Genomic DNA, 21,908 nt, shown 5'->3' on the forward strand with positions numbered 1-21,908 from the left:
GTAAAGTTTTTTGGAATCACCTTTGTATTCGAGCACTTTTTGGCTAAGAGTTCTCTGTTTTTCTAGTTTCAGTTCATGGTGATATTTATTAAGAGCAGTCTTGAAAATTTCATAGTCCTGTGGATTTTGGTACCTCCTCCACAAACGTTCGGATTTGCGCAGAATTTGTTTTAAGTGGCGGATATCCTCATTAAACCACGGTTTCGGATTTCGACAAATAATAGTTTTCTCTTTCAAAGGAGCGTGCTTGTCAATGATATTTTTCATTTCATCTTGGAAAATGTCAACATATGTCTCAATTGAATCACTTTCAATTTTCAAATCAGCAAGGTCACTAGCAAAATCTGAGTCATTTATGTCATTAAAGTTCCGGTAAGTAATAGACTTGCTGATGATGTTTTCCTTTTTCACTTTTGTAATGACTTTTACTACACGATGGTCGGATAAGAAAGGACCGGGTTCACATGAGATAAGTTCAACACCATTTGCGACCTCTGTGATCACAAGATCAAGACTCTGACCGAACACTTGTGTTGGGAAATGTACATGTTGTTGCAACCCCATAGCACATAAACAACTGTTGAATTCAGAAATAGTGTTGGTGTCGTCATGTATATGTAGATACCCACATACCAGAGCTTTATCATGATTCCCTTGGATTGTGACAAACATTTGATGGATGATATTATAACAACATCCTATTCATTTAGAATGTATTACGAGATATTTGCACTTCTCTTTTCTTTTGCACTTTAATGATGGGCTATCATGGTGTTATAAGTTGTATAATTATGATATTAAGGTACATTTCCTAATGCACAACGGTTCTCGTGTTCAACGCATTTTGGATAGTTAGTGTTAGTGTCTTGAATTGCAATTGCAATATGTGCTTTACTAGGTATTTACAACTGCTAAATAAATATATTTGTTTACTTGTAAATTGCTTAATTCTGTTACATATATGAGAAAATGCTTACACTCAAAATACTCTCCCAGATGTTCTAACGATAACAATGAAACTGAAAACGTTAGATATTTATTCCCAGGTCGAACCGCATATAAGTTTTGTCTTATCCTTGTCCGTTTGTCAGTCGTTCTGCAGTCAAAGTCATATTAAGTTATTATTTAGTACTGGGAGTTTGTAAATAGGGTGCCATCTGTTCAGACAATATTTGATGTCAGACTTTGTTTTTAATTAATGCTACGTAGTCAGAATGGGTATTGACCATTAATGAGCTTACAGTTACAGAATTATAAATATATTTTTATAATTTTACTTAAATAATGTTTGTAAGGAAACATGTATGTTGATACTTTTAAACAGACCCATCTGGAATGAACAAAAGTAATAATATCACACAGAATTGGGCATCCTTTCTTTGCGACACACATATATAAGCTCATTACATTACGAGAACGAAAACACTTTATACGAGTGTTAATCAACCAGGAAAAGAACTGGTCAGTGGCTGCGACTCTGGACTTTTGCGCCTCCTCCAAGGCTTTGGCTCCTCCTCTTAGCCAAAATTGAACAAAGAGAGGTAAAACACGCCGTTAAAACACATAAATAATTCAGATTTAACATACCATTATGGGAAAAATTGATATGTTTACTCTTATTTGTGTAAATTAGGGCGAAATATAAGGGTAAATCTCCAATTTTGGTTCGAACTTGCCCCATTTTTCAACTTTCAAATGTTCTCACGTCAAGGAATACATTTACCTTGCAAAATGGCCTGCATATATAAAAAGGACAATCATTTCTGAGTGGAACTACATTGGATATTTTTTTGAAATAGGGCCTTAAATTTATCTGAGAAAGGAAACAATCAACCCACCCTTCTTCTTTGTTTACATTCTGCATAAAGTTCCGGTCATTAGCGCCTCCTCGGAAATATCATTGGCTCTTTTTTCAACTCATCTCCTCAAAGAGGATGAGCCAGTGTTTACAGGCCGTGTTTTGGCCAACTCACGGCCAACGTAACCGCATTAGGCGTTTTGACCAATATTGCATATTTTGCACGTGCAGGGCATGCGCACCAATATGCACTTATTAGTTAACATTTTTGGCATTACAGACGAAAGTCCTACTAGAAAAACATATATCACTGTGAAATTGACACAAGAGCAACGCGCCCGGGCTGTCGGAATTTTACAACAAAACTCAAAATCGCTTCAATGAATTGTCCTTAGGTTAAATTTTGCCAAAAGAGCACGGATGGTAGATAACCAACGATTAAAGTTCTTGTAAACGAAAATAAGGTTAAAAATGGAAATAACCATCAAATTAACGGCTACAAACAAATTATAACATAATTCTTTTGAAATTGCAAAAATGATTAAACACGTGCCGTAAATATGTCCCGGCTAGTAACATTCCGACAGCGCTATCGCGACACACTGGCAGTTTAAAAATAGCATTTTCTATAGAATTTTAGCGTAAAGTAACGTTTTATCTTTCAAACTGTTAAAGGCATTGACCTCCAGATTTGGGCTAAAAATATATGTTTCTTTGTCATAATATAACATCAGAATATGAGTTTTTGTTTCTAAACTATTTTAGAAATGCCAAATAAAGAAACCGCGTCGTGAGTCAAACCCGGACCGTCGCGGCAATAAAGAAGTTTTCCGGCTGTCGTACCAATAGAGCTACGGAGGCTTTAGTGTTTAATGCGTGTTAAATATAGATATCTATAATCGAGACAGTTTACTCCGAGTAAAGGGTTAGTTTAAACTTAATATTAACAAACTTGACATACATGGTACACAACAATAATTGCATGAAATTAATGGATTGGAAAACAAGTTATTTAAAACTTATATAAAATCCTCTCCATGTTGGAAATAATTACATTTCAACAAATACCACATTGTCAGGAATCATGGCTGGTGATAACTTTTATGTGGCAAATAAGGATAGTATAACATAATTGCAATGCTATTTGTTTCAATCAAATTTTGTAAACTAAAACGGAGTGCTACTTGAACCGATTATGTACTCACGGGGTTTGCAAATCGACAGAGCAGGAAGTATTAAAACTTTCCGAAATATTAAAAAAATTGTTGCGGGAATGATACGCTGAACATCAGCGATTAGAGATGAAAGCCTGTCGTTTCCATTGCGTAGAATGTTTACTGACAATAGACATGGAGTATTGCAGAAAAAAACATTTCATGAATTGTTTGATATTTACGACACGGAAGTAGTCTCAGTGTCGCCACAGGTGCAAAGGACGGATTCTGTTAAAGATCTTCGTTGATATCAGAGTAAAGCGCTATAAACGCTTCTCAGTTTTCATCGTAAAAAGTAGTAAAAACAATTTGTTCTCATCTGTTTCCGTAACATTTACTAGTAGTCTGTCAGTAACAAAGTTTCAAAGCATTCTTAAGAAATTATTTCCAAATATCTAAAAATCTTCTTTTTTTGTTTTTGTCTAACGATCTGGAAGTCAGTGCCTTTAACTGTTAAATTTGAATTAAAAAGTAATATATCCCAAACAGTGATTTGTAATTGAATAAAATCATTGTCTGGAGTTTAGATGCGAAGGAATTATATCGCCGGCGAGGGCACAGCCTATAATTATATGCATCCAAACGACAATGATTTTATTCACGAGCAAATCACTAGCTGTTTAAGATATATTATTTCTATTCTAACAAGTTATCGAGGATTATAATGTACGTTCTTGACGATATCCATTAAATATGTGCCTGATACGTGTTCATTTCTTTCCCAGCGCGCCGCTATGCCGTCTAACGCTCTGACGTAATGAACTGTTACAGCGGAGTGGTTTGCGGGTTTCAACCTTTCTGTGCTGTCAGCGCTTTGATTCTAGTAGGACTTTCGTCAGTAATGCCAAAAGTGTAAACGAACACGTGCATGTTGGTGTACATGCCCTGTACGTGCAAAATATGTAATGTTAGTCAAAACGCCTAATGCGGGTTACTTTGGCTGTGAGTCGCCAAAAATAAATCAATAATTAGCTGCAGTACATATTCAAATGTCGGTATGTGAAATTTCGTGTGAATACATTCATTATTAACAAAATAGTAATACAAAATAAACTGACCAATTAGAAATTTTGTTGAGTGTATATTTGATTGATGTAGGCAAAATATACGCTCGACAAAATTCCTAATCGGTCAGTTTATATTGTATTACTATTTTGTTAATAATGCATGTATTTACTAGAAATATCACATACCGACATTTGAATAGGTAATGCAGCTAATTATCAATTTATTTTTGGCCGACTAACGGCCACATGGGCCAGCTTGACCGCATTAGGCGTTTTGACCAATATAGCAAAGTAACCGCATTAGGCTTATTTTGCACGTGCAGGGCATGCGCACCGATATGCACCAATATGCACGTGCTCATGAACACTTTTAGCATTACTGACGATAGACCTACTAGAAAAAACACGTATCATGGTGAAATTGACACAAGAGCAACTGTCGGAAGTTTCCAACAAAATTCAAAATCGGACACTTCCATGAATTGTACTTGAGTTAAATTTCGCCAAAAGAGCGCGGATGGTAGATACCAACCGTTTGAAGGTTCTTGTAAACGGAAATAAGGTTAAAAATGGAAATAACCGTCAAAGTAACAGCTACAAACAAATTCTTTATATATGCTCGGTATGACACAATTCTCGAGAAACGTAAAATACTGTTCGACACGTGTGAAATATCTTTGTAATTTATGATTCATCCATATAATCACAAAAACTCAGGCGATACGAAACGTAAAATAGTATGAAATCAACAAAAATGCTAGTTTCGGACCCATTTGCCTTATTTGAGGACATCTGACACTAATGATAAACCTATTGTATTAAAATTTGTTTGATTCAGCTCCAGCTTATGGGGATAAAAAGAGGGCATGGGGTTTGCGACTAGGGGATGGAGTTGCTTGAAAACGGTATACATGGGTTATGTCAAACTTTTCTGCCACGTATGTGACTGCAAACTACGTAGTTACAGTATTATTTCAATACACATAATTGCCTTAAATTAGACCATAATTTGAACGTAATCGGAGATAATGAAATACCCGTGTTGTATCAGTGTCAGTTACAAATGTTACAAGACAAGACAATTTTTTACAGTACATCTAAAATGTTTCAGTAATGTCATTGCAAGTTAAGTAACGGGGAAACATACATACTTAGGGTTGTTATCATTTTGTATTTAATTGCATAATCATCAGACAATTAGTAGACACACAAATGGGCAATTGCAATTCTTGACTAACTTGGACCAAATGACGTTGTCAGCATTAACATAAATTTGATATTTCATGGTCATGGAGCGTTGCTTCGGAGTATTTTGATGCAAGAATCAAAAATTTTCTGCTAAACTATTTCTACACAGGTTGCGCGTATATCTAACAACGATAATAGGGATAGCTCAGATCTACGTATAGCTGGATCGTGAATTCGATTCTCGGGTGAAAATGATCTCCGCTTTGATAAAAGACTTTGCGTTTGAAATCATTTTTCTCCACGTTTGATTCATGTGCAGAAGTTGACTGTTACGGAAAAACATTCTCCGGGCATTAAAATTCTAGTCATGGCCTGCTTCAATCCGATGGAGCTATACTCGCCCTTTGTACCCTCATTGTTTGTTCTAGCGTCAGCTTTATTTTAGTGGCGAAAATTTATTATTACTGGCAGGATGTGGGTCTTTTTTGGATGGGAGAAAACCTCAAACTGAAAAACAATATCCAAGATGTGATATGTGTTTATTTACTATACAAATAATGTATGCCAATTTAATAATGTGTAATATGTCTCTACAATACAGCGAATGCCACTGCAATGCATAATGAAGAAGAAAGCGTATTAGACTATATGTGTATGAAAATGAAACAATTCTTCCTTTTAATATAGTCATTACTGTTAAACTATGAAAATATACATATTGAAAGTATAATGAATTAGCTCGAGTGAAATATCAAACTAACCTGAAAATAACATCCTAGATATAATGAGTATTTGTTTACTGTATAAGAAATGTATGCCAGAAATGTATAATGTCGACTGCCAATACAGTGAAGTATTGCATTCATCATAAACGCTAGTAAATATTAATGTACTACAACTACAACGGGGCATATACATTGGAGGGTTGTTGGCGATTATGGGAGAGATAATATTTGATTATTTCCCTTGAACAAGTTGTGTATTTAAATTAAACGGGTAGTGATGAAACAACAACATGTCTGAATAACATCAGTTTAGTTCTATCTTATACTTCATTGTAATATCACAAATCAATATACAAATTAGCATAAGATAATTTACCATACGACACCTACCCAAACATAACTGAAATACAGCTAAAAACAGCACTTAACCCGAAAAGTCAACATAATGCTTCGACTAAGACCATTTAAAATCAAATTCCTTGAAGCAAATGTTTCATTTGTGTTACCTCAATAGTATCAGCAAACCGTAACTAGTGTCTTACTTTCATTGTATCTTGTTGAAAATTTGGCATAGAAAACATTTGTCTTTCCGATGGATGATTTTATGTATACTTTGCATTGTCATATCGAACTTCAAAGAATTGTAATATAAGATACAGCTATTGTTACACTTCTGATAACTTTTAACCGTTTCTAAGCCTAAACCGACCTTTTGACTATCACTGAACAATTGACATTGAATCTATACGTATCGATTTCATAGCTGTCATTATTTTAAAGAAGATATCAGAATATTTCAAAAACATTAAATTTGACAAAACTGAAAATTCCTTATGTTGAACACAATGTATATATGCTTCTTGATGTTAGTAAAAAACACTAAAACTCGCAAAGGATAATAAAAATAGTAAATGTCAAAAACGGTATACTGATATATCATTTTGAATGACATTTGCTCTTGCATGTCTGACTGCCTTTTGACAATAAATCTCAACAATCCAGTAAACCACGTTTATCAAAAATATAGAATAAACCAAGTATTATCGAATCATTAGAACCATAGAAATCAGGCAAAAATACATATTCATCTATAAACTTAATTCCTATCAGATGAGTATTGCCATTTTCAAAACACTATTACATTTTTCTTAAGTTTAATAGTCTTTTTGAAATGATACAAGTGCAATTTTGTGTTTCTTCAATTATCATACATTACAAGAAAAATAGATTGTATATGCAAAGCCTTTTTTTAACAAAGCGTGATAAGCGTAAGCCATGTGTGCAAATTATTCAGAAGATACCCAGATAAATGATATTACATTGGAAATATTGACACAACTGAAAATCTGAATGACACGTGTGTGAAAATATCTGAACAATGGAAATAACCCCCACTTCCATACAGACTATGACTGATACATCGAAAATGATATAACTTGGAAATGAATGTGTTTGCAAAAATACGTATTTCTCTGCTATATCATAATCTCATAGATATGGACAGAGCAGCTGCGATGAAGATTGACAAAGTAACTATAGAATAATAAATCTCGCCCATGCCCATCGGCTTGGCGTAATACAACTATAATTCTCACCAACTGGCGCTTGCCCTTGCCAATCCGCTAGGCGTAACGCAGCTATATTTGCTATATCATAATCTTATAAATTTGAAAGTTCAATGTGGTCGTTCATTCACAAGCCATTTTAATCTAGTTTGTATACATATAAGTAGTACTACTCTCGCACGTTATTTGCAACAATAACATGTTAATGTTACTATTGAGAAAAGGGAAATCGGGTAGTGAAACAATTATCCGTGACAAAATAGTTGTACTATTACTGAATCGTATTGACTATACAAAATACCCTAGATTACCAATAAAGACATAATCGATTTTTCCGATAAGGTTTTTGTTATCGTTCTCTATTAATATGTTGTGTTAAGCAATGCAGACTTAATTGACTATTCAACTCAGCTATATAAAAGCTGAAATTAGCATGAAATAATCGTGCAACAAACACTTCAATAACTTTTCAATACCTTAAAATTTCGATTTCTTTAAAGCTATGATAAATGCATTATGCGTGACTTTATTACATGTGTTTGATCATTAGAAGCGTCACATTTCCAGAAAGAGGGCACACGAGTTAGGAAAATGGCATGTTTTCATAATTTCATTCTTTTTGACTGTTCATACCAGCATAGTTTTCGTGATAACAGAGCCGAATCATAAATTACAAAGCAGATATTTTACAAATATGTTCTTTATTCATTTTTGTGTCGAATAACATTTTGCTTATTTCGAAAACAATCGTAAATGCGTAATTATCAACGGAAACAAAAGCCCACCTACCTTGATATTGTATATCATGATGCGCAACACCAGCACACGTAACTACTTTAAGCGGATTCCCAAAGAGAATTGGATTCCATTTTTACCATCTTCGAGTAAGATTATTTAGACGTTCTCCTTATATATATCATTTCAATGGTGTCAGTCGTTTATATAATAGCTCAGTTGACATACCAGTAAAACTATTATGAACGCCTTACCTTCTAAGCAAAAATGTACAATTGTATTAATTACAACGTTAATCCGCCACTACTATATTTTTCTTTGGTGAACATTTCAAACAAACATGATATCAGAGTTTGTAAAAATGCTTTTGATTGGTCTTACAAAGTAAAAAGCTATTGGATAATGGCAAAATCGATACGATAATATAGTCACAATATCTAAATAAAATTGACATACTGTGCAAAAGATTTATTATTGTATGTGTTTATTTTGGATCACTTTAAATTTGGAATAACTAGAAATGAAAAAATCAGCCCATTAAAACTGAAAGGTAAATTAATGTTCATGATATTCACTTTAACGACTCTATTGATGAAAAATGTAGTTAGGATTTATGCATAATTTAACGCGCTATTGTTTCATTCAAGAAAATTTCTTTATCTTTTCAATAAGATACTTTCAGACTTTGGGACGAATCTGTTTACAAAACATATGCATGTATCTATCGAGTCATGAACTACTTCTCTTCCGGAAATTCGTCATCTATTTTCGTCAATTTAGCTTCTTTTTTTAAAAGACGAAATATAATTACTGTTGTCAGGTGTTTAATATGATCGTTAATTAATTAAACTAAAAAACTTATATTCATATATACATAGAGAGCTCTGATGGTGACAGTACGAGGTATACGTAGCCATGTAAAATTTTCTCCTCCGTGTCCCACACTGCTGATCAGTTATGTCAGAGAATATGAACACTGCGTAAGTACATGGATTTTCTAGTCCTCATTTGCTTACATAGTTCACGGCTACTAAACGCTGGCGCCACCACCAAATTGTGGTGATAATGAAAAGAGCTATCAACATTTCCGTGGTGCAGCTATCGCCCGTTTCTACTTGTAAACAAGTGAGTAAATTTATATTTTATCTTATACTTTTATTGATAGAACTTTTTTCGAAAATCGGAGAATGTAATTCCGTGTAACCACACTTTAACTACAGGTCGGCTGTAATTTCATTAAAATATTATGCAAATTGTGATGCCAGGAGCTTTTCTCCCGAATCTAACAGTGATACATTTTATATCGGCCAGTATTCGAGCACCATTCTGATGAATAGACACACTGTAAGAACATATCTGCACATGCAAATGGTATAGAAATGATAAATAATTATATAGTCACACACCTTGAATAATAGAATCTCGGGTTAGAAGAAATATAACATTATTTTTAAAAGTGGTGGCGCTATAACTCTAGTGATGGCGCTGTACAGTAGTGGTGGCGCCGTTACGGCATTCAATAATACGAACTGCTGACGCAAAAACACCAATATTCTCTAATTGGTAATTTTCCTGCAAGGAATTATGTTATTAAAGAAAGAAAAACACGATCATAGTTTATTTACCCTTATGAAACATTCTGTCAAAAAAAAAACCCGCCACGGTAGCCTAGTGGTAGAACGTCCGCTTCGAGTGCGGGAAAGCGTGGGTTCGAACCCCAGCCGCGTCATACCAAAGACGTAAAAAAATGGTACTATAGTAGCTTCCTCGCTTGGCGCTCAGCATTAAGAGGATAGTGCTAGGACTGGTAAGCCCGGTGTCAGTATAATGTTACTGGGTGGAGTATCATGCCACGTGTCTACGGCGTGATATTCCAGTGAGGCAGCAGTATAAAATTGGGCATTGTGCTCACTGCTACAAGTAGACACCGTCGTTTATATGACAGAAAAATTGTTGAAAAACCCGAAACACACACACACACACACACACACACACACACACAAAAGAAAAAGGTAATTTTCCTGCAGGGAATTATGTTATTAAAGAAAGGAAAACATGATCATAGTTTATTTACCCTTATGAAACATTCTGTCAAAAAAAAAACAAAAAAAAAAAAAAAAAACGCCACGGTAGCCTAGTGGGAGAACGTTCGCTTCGAGTGCGGGAAAGCGTGGGTTCGAACCCCAGCCGCGTCATACCAAAGACGTGAAATAATGGTACTATAGTAGCTTCCTCGCTTGGCGCTCAGCATTAAGAGGATAGTGCTAGGACTGGTAAGCCCGGTGTCAGTATAATGTGACTGGGTGGAGTATCATGCCACGTGTCTACGGCGTGATATTCCAGTGAGGCAGCACTATAAAGTTGGGCATTGTGCTCACTGCTACAAGTAGACACCGTCGTTTATATGACAGAAGAATTGTTGAAAAACCCGAAACACATACACACACACACATACATGTAAACGATACCAATCGGGAATGTAAGTTATAAACCTACTAAGTGGGAATTTCTTTATTACTGCACCTACAGTTATCATATTTCTATCAACTCTTATTCTTATCATCTTTAAATTATCCGAGGCTTTAGATTAAAGCTATCTTCAATAGTTAAGCAATGAGATTTTTCACATTCAAAACGGGGCATTTTGTGTTTAAACCAACTGAGGTGAGTGTATAACAAACCGGGTGTTTGTGTATAGACGAAATGTGGAATTGTGTGTTTCAACAAAACGGGGAATTAGTGTAAAGACTAAATGAGGTACAAGTGTATAACTAAACGGGTGCATGTGTATAGTTGAAACGAGGAACTAGCTATTAAACTAATATAGGCGGAATCACCTGTTGCATAACGTGTATATGAGTAAAGTCAATCAAGGAATTTGATTTGATTTGACGGGTTTAATGCTCATTTTAGTATTCAGTTATGTCAGGCGGTCAGTTTACTCAACAATAGTTCCTGGGAACATCCAGTAATAGTCTCCCATCCTCCGTAAGAAACTGACAGCTTTCTTATAAAAAGAGACATGGTCGGGAGCAGGACTCGAACCAGTGCCCCTTAATCAGTGAGAGCTTACTGTGATTTTAAATCAGCGGCCCTAACCACCCAAGCACAGAGGCGGTCAGCAATCGGAGAAATTCTATATTCTGTTTGTAAGCGGTACGTCAATCCTTTAAAAATTCAACTAAAGTTGTCTATGTCAAATGTTTACATTAAAATTATTGTTTTAAGAAGACATAAAACGATCGAAGAACAAGCCAGATACATGATGCAGAAACACAATATATCACAAAAAAATGTATCTGGAGCGGTTGAACTTCGATATTAAGTGAATATTGTATATTATAGTCCCCACTTATGTTTTAACTAAATTGCTAAGCAGACAATTTCTCCTTCAATTCCGTCTAAATCAAAGAACCGATTTACAGACGCAATATTGTGAACGAACATTCTACTCTTTGCAGAAGAATACTGTTCGTTCCAAAGACAGTTATTACTGAATGTGATTGTAAGTACATTAAAATAGTATTAAGAATCAAAACATATAAGTGGTTCCTATAACTAAAGAATGATTCTGCTTAAGGAAATCACCCGTATCCGAGCACACTAAAAATAAACAGACAACGGTCCGATCGGAGTTAAGTTCATATGTTTTTCACTTTTTTTGCGCTCCTACCTTTAAAATGTTATATCATTATAATGAGTACATTGTATAAATTATAATGATTAAAGCTTTAGATAGTGCCAGTTGCTATTTAATCATGGTTAGTTTCAAAAAGAAAAAGTATTACAAAATAGTAAAACAATGACGACCGCAGAGTAGGACATAAACCCATGACCCGTACGGATAATGTTTCACTACCTGCTTACGAATGAAGGTAAAATCTCTTAAATTTAAGACGAAAAAATATAGTAATAGAGGTGATTAATATGAATAAAATAGATCTGAAGCAAACACATGACCCCAAACCAGGAAGAAAAACAGTGACATAGCATTCGTTTTTATTTGCACTTTTTCTCTCTAATAGGCTAGTGAAACTCGATTTGTTTTTAGAAAAAAGACATTTACGGATATTTTCAAAGTAATATTTCAGATTTTATTATGTAGAGGCAAGAACTCCGCAATGACACGCAGTTCTCGATTTGCATACAAATCGTTATTCCCTGCTGCCCGAAACAAATCGCAAATGATATTAACAAAAAAATGAACAAACATCATTTCGAGGCATATATATTTGGTTAGCTATGGATTTTCATGTTTCTTTTTTCTTCTATCATGTTTGTAGAAAACCAGGTTGCTTTACACGCTGTCAGGTAATCTTTCAGATTTCTTGGAGGTTATGGGTTCGAATCCCACACTTGGAAAGTCTTTTTTACCAGTTTTCGACACTTTTCCTTTTTGAAACTGATCATTATTTAATAGCAAACTATACTATCTAGAGTTCCAAATCACGAACATGTACAATATAGCATAACATCTTAAAGGTAGAAGCATGGAAACTGATACACAAAACTGCTACATTTATCGCAGTAAACTAGTATTTTCAACCAAAAGCAAACGTACATGGCTCTTTCAAACAAAGGACATGTTGTGCCTGAAAGGTCATGTAAAAATCATTCTGATCAAGGATGAGTGAAATGAAAGTAGTCATAGGTATTTTAAATGCATTTGGTATTGTTGTTTTAATATAATACTTTCATATCCTAAACTATCAAAACTAAAGATAAATGCACTCTTAATAAATGCCGGGTTAGTGTGTCGGAGAAAAGGGCAATGTCTTGATCTGTGTTGGTCATTTAAACTGTGTTGGTCACTTACGTAAGTAAGTAAGTCAGAAAATTCTTAATTTATAGCAGTCCCATTTAGCTAATCTATTCTTCTTTGAGGGCCCTCTTTGGATTAGAATGAAGAGTATTTTGATCATAGTAAACATTTTAACAAAGCTGTAAGCATTGATAGTAATTTTACAAACATGTCTAAACATGATAAGCTGGTATTCCTGTTTACTAATCTAAATATGATAAGATGGTCTGCCAAAACCTGCCTTAATATTTTACAGCGTCATATGTATTTTTTTCTATGTACATTTCTTATTGCATAGGATTGACATGGAAGCCAGTGGCTTCAACTTAATATAAGTATTCATTACCATTTGACTTCTGTAAGTGCTTGCGAATGTTTTTCATGTTAATTCTATGTTAAGTGCTGTTTTAAGAGTACATTTGTAATTGTGCTGGGGTGCACTTATTACAGTCTCTTGTATCTATTTTATAAAACGCGGCTATAATCTATGTTTTAGGAATGGTTTTATTGTATTGTATTATGATTTATACATATATAGAAGAGACGGAAATAAACATAGTATATATATAGTAACAAATATTTTACAGAAATCAAAGAAATTATATATGCATAAAACAAGAGATATGAATGGAGTTAACATTAAAATCCATTCATCCATCGATCAATTTTATACAGTTAAATTTAAAACATGGCAATGAAAATAAGGTTTTGATTTCTATTGGCAAATAATTCAATACAATTTGCCAGGAATATAAAAGACTATCTTTAAATAGTTCACAGTTTGTATTTGATATATATAGTTCAGGATGTCCAGGGCATTCTTCATAGTACGCAGAGGAAATGCGTAGGGGTCTTGGTATCCTTACCATGATTTTTTTTTCATCTGAGAACCACAAATGGTGCATTTTGGCGTGTATTTGAAGCTAAACATTGCACGAAAACCTTACTCGTTCTAAATCTTTTATATAAAATGTATTATTTTACTATTTTCGTGCTTTGTCATTTTTATCTCGCGCTTCGGGTATCGCCTTCCCATGACAAAGAAGCGTGAAAGACGAAGCACGAGATCACAACGGTGAAGTGCGAAACTATGAAAATTTCAGGCTTTAACATTAGCATTGGGCAGATTTCGTACCAACAATACTGAATCATAAAACAAGTATATACACGTAGCGGGATTGTTGATATACATGTAATATTATCTAAACGACATCTAAAACCAAGTATTACACTGAAATCTTGTTTTGATGATTTTTAAAAATGTTGTTTAAGGTCTTTCGAAATATTAAACATATAATTTAGTTACGTAATACGCATTGAAAATATTAAATCACCAATTATATAGAAAGAGCATATTTATCTCACTGTGAATTGATTGTCAAATACTGTAATATCGTATGACTTGTACCGGTGTCAATAGCGTAAGATTCAACTAGGTGTAATGAATGGATTTCTATTGAATTTTATTTTCTATGGGATAATAGTTGATAATTTCATACACTTAAATAATTAATAAGTACAATTATAACATATTTCTATAATATCAAAGGCTGAGCGTGAAGCTATTATATCTTTTTTTTTTATTTACATGCCGTTACAATAGTTTCGCGCTCAGCTCAAGATAAAGTAAATATTATGCGAGACAAACGTCTGCAGTGTTACACAAAAAGTCATATTCAAAAGCTTTTAGCCTTAAAAATGTATTTTTTCCGATTTCAAACCAACATTTTATTAATTGTTTACACTGTATTATAATTTTGTTATAGAAATTTCCTCCTAGACAGCGTATGATTGTAATATTTCACATGGTCATGATTATTACAAAATAAGCAATCAGATAGTAGGATTATGAGATAAATTGCAAAACTGTACCTAAATTGTTATAAAACTACAAAATACAAATTTTGGTGAATTTCAATGCACGTTAAATCAACTAATCATATAAATCAGTTTGCTATACAAATAATGTCTATAAGAAACAGGTTCGCTTTATTTTTATTACAAACTCAGATTATAACGAAAACGCACTTGCTTGTCCCGATGAGTTCGCTAAAACCGGAGTTTACTGTACTTCAAACATAATATGAAGTAAGCAATGATAGTGTATGAAGCCATCTCCGTTGCATGACACTAGCAAGTTAATAGTGTATGGTTGTCAGATTTTCACCACGCAGCTGCGTATTTGCGTAAAGGTAGCTACGCGCTTGATGAGTGTTTTTGTAGAAATATTTCATTTATATAATAAGTATGTAAACCAGTCGATATATTATACATAAAACATGCCTTCTGGAGAAAAGACGATTAGAAAATCTTAAATTATCATTAATTTCAAATCTTGATCAAAACCTTGAAATTCATTACCAAAAACAGTGCTACAGACCCGTTTTTGTAGTCATACAATTTTGTTTGTGTTAATTATAGACGTTTTTCCCAGTAATCCAGTTTCGTTTGAATATATGCTTTATAAAACAAAGTTTGACATGATACTGTTAAAAGTCTCTGATTGTGTACAATAACCAAATATATGATGCTACATTTAGCAAACTTGTTTAATATGGGTATCCCACTTAAAATTATATTGAAAGTATATGCCAAGATTTTTTCGCCTGAAGTTTGTCCAAAAACTGAATAAATCATTACGTAAAACTGAATAATGTCGTTATCTTTCTGAAAGCTATCTATAGTGTGTGTGTTCGGGTTTAACGTCTTTTTCAACAATTTTTCAGTCATATAAACACGGGTGTTTACTTGTAGCAGTGAATGCCCAACTTTATAGTGCTGCCTCACTGGAATATCACGCCGTAGACACGTGACATGATACCCCACCCAGTCACATTATACTGACACTACCCTCTTAATTCTGAGCGCCTAGCGAGGAAGCTGCTAGTATCATTTACGTCTTTGGTATGACACGGCCGGGGATCGAACCCACGACCTCTCACGGACGCTCTACCAATAGGCTACCGAGGTGGTTCAATAAAAATAATTTACAACATTTTTTCACGGGCCCGGCAATAAAATGTCTTCATGTTTCCATTTACGACTGTATTTGAGTAATGAGAAATAAAGATATCGGCAATCATTCAATACATTACATTTTGCATTTTCTGACACCTAGGGAATTCATCTGTGTAATGTTCTGTTTTCGATTTCATCGTCACTGTCAGTTCAATCAACAGTCTTTTTTTCGCTCTTCTTTCCCCCAAACTACCCAAATTCAATGCTACCACAATACACATACGATGACGGATGTGATATATTATTGAATTAATAAAAATGATTAGCAATTGAGTGAGGTCGTCCCCTTCCATTAAACAAAAATTTCTTAAAACGTAGTTTTGATCAAATTTAACCGTTAAAACAAAAACAACATCACGTTCAGATAACTGTATGCCATATTTATACTTATGCCTATCTAGAATCGTCGTACAATACAATAATTTCTGACATGTACATATGAGCCCATATGCTTTGCTGAAACATTTTTACATCATAGATTTCAACACATTGCGATTGCTTAAACAAAATCAGTGCGAAAATAGCATAAAAATCCTGTGTTAAGATAATTGCATGTGTTAGGTACTGTATGATATAGGTTTTATAATTTTCACGTGTTCTTAATCAGTATTTTAAACGTACTGGAGTCAGATCCTGTTATGCTTTTCTTTGATGTGTAGTAAATAATATCAATCAGTTAATGTACAAATATTGTTGTTTTATTTTTCCAAATAATGAAACTGTATTAAAATTCTCTGGCTTTGCTGTATTAATTACTGTTGAATTTACATAGGTAATTGCATTATGAGCTGATTGTATGAACATCTTTGGAGGTAATACTACATTTATTTTTTCAAATGCAGCACGGTAATTCAAAAGGAATTAGTATATTTCAGCACCGCGCTTGAAGTTAAAGGTTAGTTAAATGCGATGAATATACATAAAATGTATATATAGAATGTATATATTTTGAGTTGTGTTCCTGTATATTATAATATTCTCAGTTTAACATTAACATTGTCAAATCAAGTCATTAATATAGAAATAAAAGCGCATAACACAATAAGCCAGAAAAGATATGCGGTAACATAAATATATAATACTGTCTTATGAACGTTAAAAGATATTTAATTGGTAATTGATGGATCAATCAACATAATCTTTTCACTCATGAGCTTATAATGATGAAAACATATGTTAAATTAGTGAATATATTTTAAACCTTTGTGTGTATGTACTACGAATTGTATATACAGGTAAACTTGGGAACTGCAGTAAATGGAGAAAGATACACACTGTTGTAAAATCTGTTTGTGTGTGAGATATGTTTATGACCAGAACCAGCGTACCGGGGAATAAATTTCTACCGCTCATAATAAGCTCAAATTTCGAGAGATGACTAATTTGAAGGTCAGGAATAACGTGGTATTGTTAAAATGAACTGGGGAATTCCCCGGTTCGAGGCGTATCCCCAGTACGTTGGTGTGTATTCATACGAAATTACCCAGTTGACAGCGCTTACAAACACACACACACACACACACACACACACACACAAGAAAAAAAAAAGAACAAAATACTCACAGACGCTTGGGACTTTTGTAGTCAAAGTAAATCTTTTCCTTTGTTTAAAATGTTAATGTAGAATTATTTCTAACCTTTAATTATTCTACTTAAATACAAATGTAAGTGTACTTTTAATTCAGTCAAGAAAAATAGTAGCAATACATTTATTTCAAACAAAGATTTGTGTCCAGGATAAATAAGTTTTAACGTGTGAATTAGAACAATAGTCCTCACCAAAATTCTCTCTCAGATATAAAATGATTTTATAGACACTGTAATCTTTTAATTTTACTGCTAGAAGACGTTAGGGATGTTACATATATCTCATTTCAATTCATGCACGACCGAACCGAGTCTGCTGTCATGTTTGTCGGTTTCAGTCCATGCTTCCAAAGCATCTTTTCACAAAATTTAACACATTGTAAAGGTAAATGATAATCTCAAGTGGCACCGCTAGACCGCTCTGGTAAATTGAAAGATCCACGTATTTACATTGTAACAGACAGAAATTTTACAATTAATTCAAGTCCTCGATTTCAACAACCATATAAAGCTCCGCTGTGGGATTTTCATACATTAAAATTGAATATATTAGCCACACCAGCGCCACCACTACCGTATAGCGCCACCACTAGAATGATAGCGCCACCACTTTCCAAAATAATGGTGTTTTTTCTTTTTACTGTGTTTTTCGTAATTCTTTGGTGTGTGGGAATACGTGTAATTCTTTTCTACACCATTTGCATGCGTAAGTATGTTCTTACAGTGTGTCTATTCATCTGAATGGTGCTCGAATACTGGCCGCTATGAAAATGTGTCACTGTCAGATTCGGGAGAAAAGCTCCTTGCATCACAATTTGCATAATATTTTAATGAAATTACTGACAACCTGCAGTTAAAGTGTTGTTACACGGAACTACATTCTTCGATTTTCGAAAAAAGTTCTATCAATAAAAATATAAGATAAAATATAAATTTTACTCACTTGTTTACAAGTAGAAACGGGCGATAGCTGCATCACGAAAATGTCGATAGCTCTTTTCATTATCACAACAATTTGGTGGTTGCGCTAGCGTTTAGTAGCCGTGTAGTTGTGTGCTTGTAAAAATGTTTTGCTGCGAATTGCCATCGTTATGTTTAATTAGTGTATGAGCGTATAAGTTACCTTTGTATAATTGTCAAGCATTAGATTTTTTCGAAATCTTACAAAAAGCACATGTATAAAGGAAAATAACGCTCCCATTGATTTCTAACTATACTGGCGAGCGCTTTCAATGTTTATCCCGTAAAATGATAAACAACATTTCAGATATGAAGTAACGTAAGAGAAAATTGTGGGAAACATTGTTGCAAAATATTAACAAACATGAGCGTTTTAAAACATACGCTTTACATTTTGTATACATTTAAATATATCTGAGATTTTCTTAATAATAAATAGAGATAATATATTATTGCATAATATTTAATACTGAAAGAACCCAAAAGGAGTTTAAATCGCAACAAGTATATTGATATACCAACAAGACATTAGCTAACATGGGTCCTTGCAACAGGATTAGAGCTCCTCTAGTATTCGGTTTTGAATGGTTAGCATTAAAAACACATTATGTTACCAAAATCAGTTTGAAAATTGATTTCCCCAAAACGTATAATATAAATAATGAAAAATAAATCTTGAAATTTACGAAAGATTATCAATTCTAATCAAAAGTTTGGAACGTAATAACTTATATCATACATTTATACACCAAGATAAAGGTTCTCATTGTCAAAATGAATAATTCTGAAAGTGCTGTAAAGAGTGGACATTACATTGCGCTTTGACTGAAAATGCAACCAAAGTCTGCTATGTGCAATTCATTTTTATCCCCTCACTTTGACTAATGACCTTATAAAATGCAAAGCTTGTCTCTAGAACTTCAATATAGATATTTATTAAAGTTCTATTGATCTGGGGTGCGCGTAGAAACGCATTCTTTTACGCAGCAGTAATAATTTTTATGTGTGTGTGCGTGCGCGCGCGTGCCTGCGTGTGAAAATGAAACTGAATAATTTGATTTAACGCCTATTTTTATACAATGATATATTCAATGGTGTTGTACATAATAATAATAATAATAATAATAATAATAATAATAATAATAGTTATTGTAACAATATTAATAATGACAAAAATAATAATAACAGCCTTACTTTAACAAACAGTCACGACCGCACCCCTCCCTTGAGGTCATTTTACCCCTATTGCCAATACCAGTGCTTAAAGTATCTGGTAGGTCCAGACGAGCCGCATGTAGATGTTCAAACCCTCCGGTTTATGGTGCCATCATAATATACTATTTAATAAAGAAATACTACAAACTACCCTACTCGTGGAGCCTTACAAACAAATGCTTTTATTAAACAAACATTAGAAATGTAAATGTTAAATTGAAAAAACCTTTTACAAAAATTTAAGAACTATCACCTGCTTTTTTTGCATGTAAACAGTTATCAAAAAAAAAAAAAAAAAAAAAAAAAAATAAAATAAAAAATAAAAAATAAAACAATGCCGCGAAATCTCTGAAATATCGTGTCTTAATATTTTGTTTTGAATGTGTCAAGTGATTTACTTTTGCGTAGTTCTAACGGCAGTTCATTCCAAAGTTTTGGACAGTAGTACAGAAACTGCTATCATTGAATGTTTTGCACTTGTTGTATGGAACAGCATAACGACATTCAGAATTTTCAGACGATCTCAAACATTGTCTACTATGTATATACTCTGTAAGCAATTCTATTAGATATAGAGGTGCTCTGCCAGTGTGACAGCTATACATGAAAAAAATATTTTGAACTCAATTCTTGCATACACCGACAACAAATGTAAGTGATACAATGCTTGTTTAGAACTGTCAAATTTCCTCCTGTTAAGGACAAGCTTTGCGCACATGTTTTGAATACGTTGCATCTTACGCAACTTACAGTTAGCTACGCCATATAGTATGACGTTGCAATAATCCAGATGTGAAATAACTAGAGACAAAACTAAATTTCAGTAGCTGCTTTTGTTAAGTATTTTCGGATGTTCTTAATTCGTAGGTAATTCATCATGGCTGTACGACATTGCGATTTACATGATCTTTAAATTTCAAGGTTTCGATAAGAAATGCACCGAGATATCTAATTGTTCTTTTACGTGTGTATGTGTGTGCACTAAAAAGATGAAAATATCTCTACATGTCGCAAAAAAGTTATCAATTTTAATCAATTTTAAACACGTGTTTCAGTTGTATTCGCCAATGTTAAGCTGCTTTGGGTTTGAAAACTCGCATTTGAACTAGATTTTTGTCTTATGAGGAAGCCATCTAGCTGGCTTTTTCGAGGTTGGTGGTTTTAACCACAGTATCATTTAGTAGGGACTGTTTTTGAAGATATATTATGTTTAAAAGTTTTATTTTCATTGCAATAAAGAAGATTCATCTGCATGATTCTAGATTCATATGTCTTCATTTGTGTTAATGAAAACTGCTTTTATTTTCACTAATGAAATTTGTAAATGACTCGCACCTGAAATATGTAGCTGAAATATGATTGTAACTTAGGTTGCAGTATTTGATTGAATGCTTAATGTATCTGTATTGTGTACAAATTGATAATTAATCTCTTTCTTTCAATCATCTGGTGATGTTCAAATTTCAAAACGTCAAAGTTTCACACTATTAAGAATATTATGACAGAGAATGAACAATTTAACAATTTTTAGAATGATAAAGATGTGTTTCTATGCTGTTCAACTTTCTTGTTTTATGAAAGGGTCGTTGTCGTCACCGTTTGAGTTCAAAACCTCGCGTGGGTATGGAATTCATTCATGTAATGACGTCATCCAGCTGCTTACTGTTTGCGTTTTTTACTGTTTTCATAATTTTCTGCTTTTTTTTTCCTAACATTGAATTGTTCATTCTCTATCATAATATTCTTCATTATAACTAAGATTGGTCCGCATAAAATATTTCATTACTATTTGTTAGGAAATGGTGTATAAATCTAAAGGATTTTGCAAAATTTATTACTCTTGTAGTTTCATTGAAGGACATTTTTTTTTAAAAGTGTACAACCTTTTGAGAATATTGTAAGTACGAGACATGACGGTATATGTGTTGGACATGTAGATTGTTGGTAAAGATGTTGCTAGTTGCTAATTTGCCAACAATTCTGAGAAGCTCATTATGAACATGGTGAGTTTTATAGGCGCTGAACTCCCATGTGGTCCTTTTCCGGGATTAAACATTCGTCTGAAAATTGACAACTATTTTTAGAATAATAAAGA

General features: G+C 33.5%; 1 long non-coding RNA gene across 1 annotated transcript in view; it reads left to right on the top strand.

The window, feature by feature from the left end:
• The first annotated feature begins 8,694 nt into the window (after window positions 1-8,694).
• The window catches only part of LOC128547236 (uncharacterized), a 34,928-nt gene continuing 21,714 nt past the window's right edge, over window positions 8,695-21,908 (top strand). The window contains exons 1-2 of the long non-coding RNA XR_008366403.1: window positions 8,695-8,782; window positions 9,111-9,212. This is a non-coding gene — a long non-coding RNA (uncharacterized LOC128547236). The remainder of the gene's footprint in view (window positions 8,783-9,110; window positions 9,213-21,908) is intronic.

Source organism: Mercenaria mercenaria, chromosome 12 (genome assembly GCF_021730395.1).
Source record: "Mercenaria mercenaria strain notata chromosome 12, MADL_Memer_1, whole genome shotgun sequence".
In the NCBI taxonomy this organism is placed as follows: Eukaryota; Metazoa; Mollusca; class Bivalvia; order Venerida; family Veneridae; genus Mercenaria; species Mercenaria mercenaria.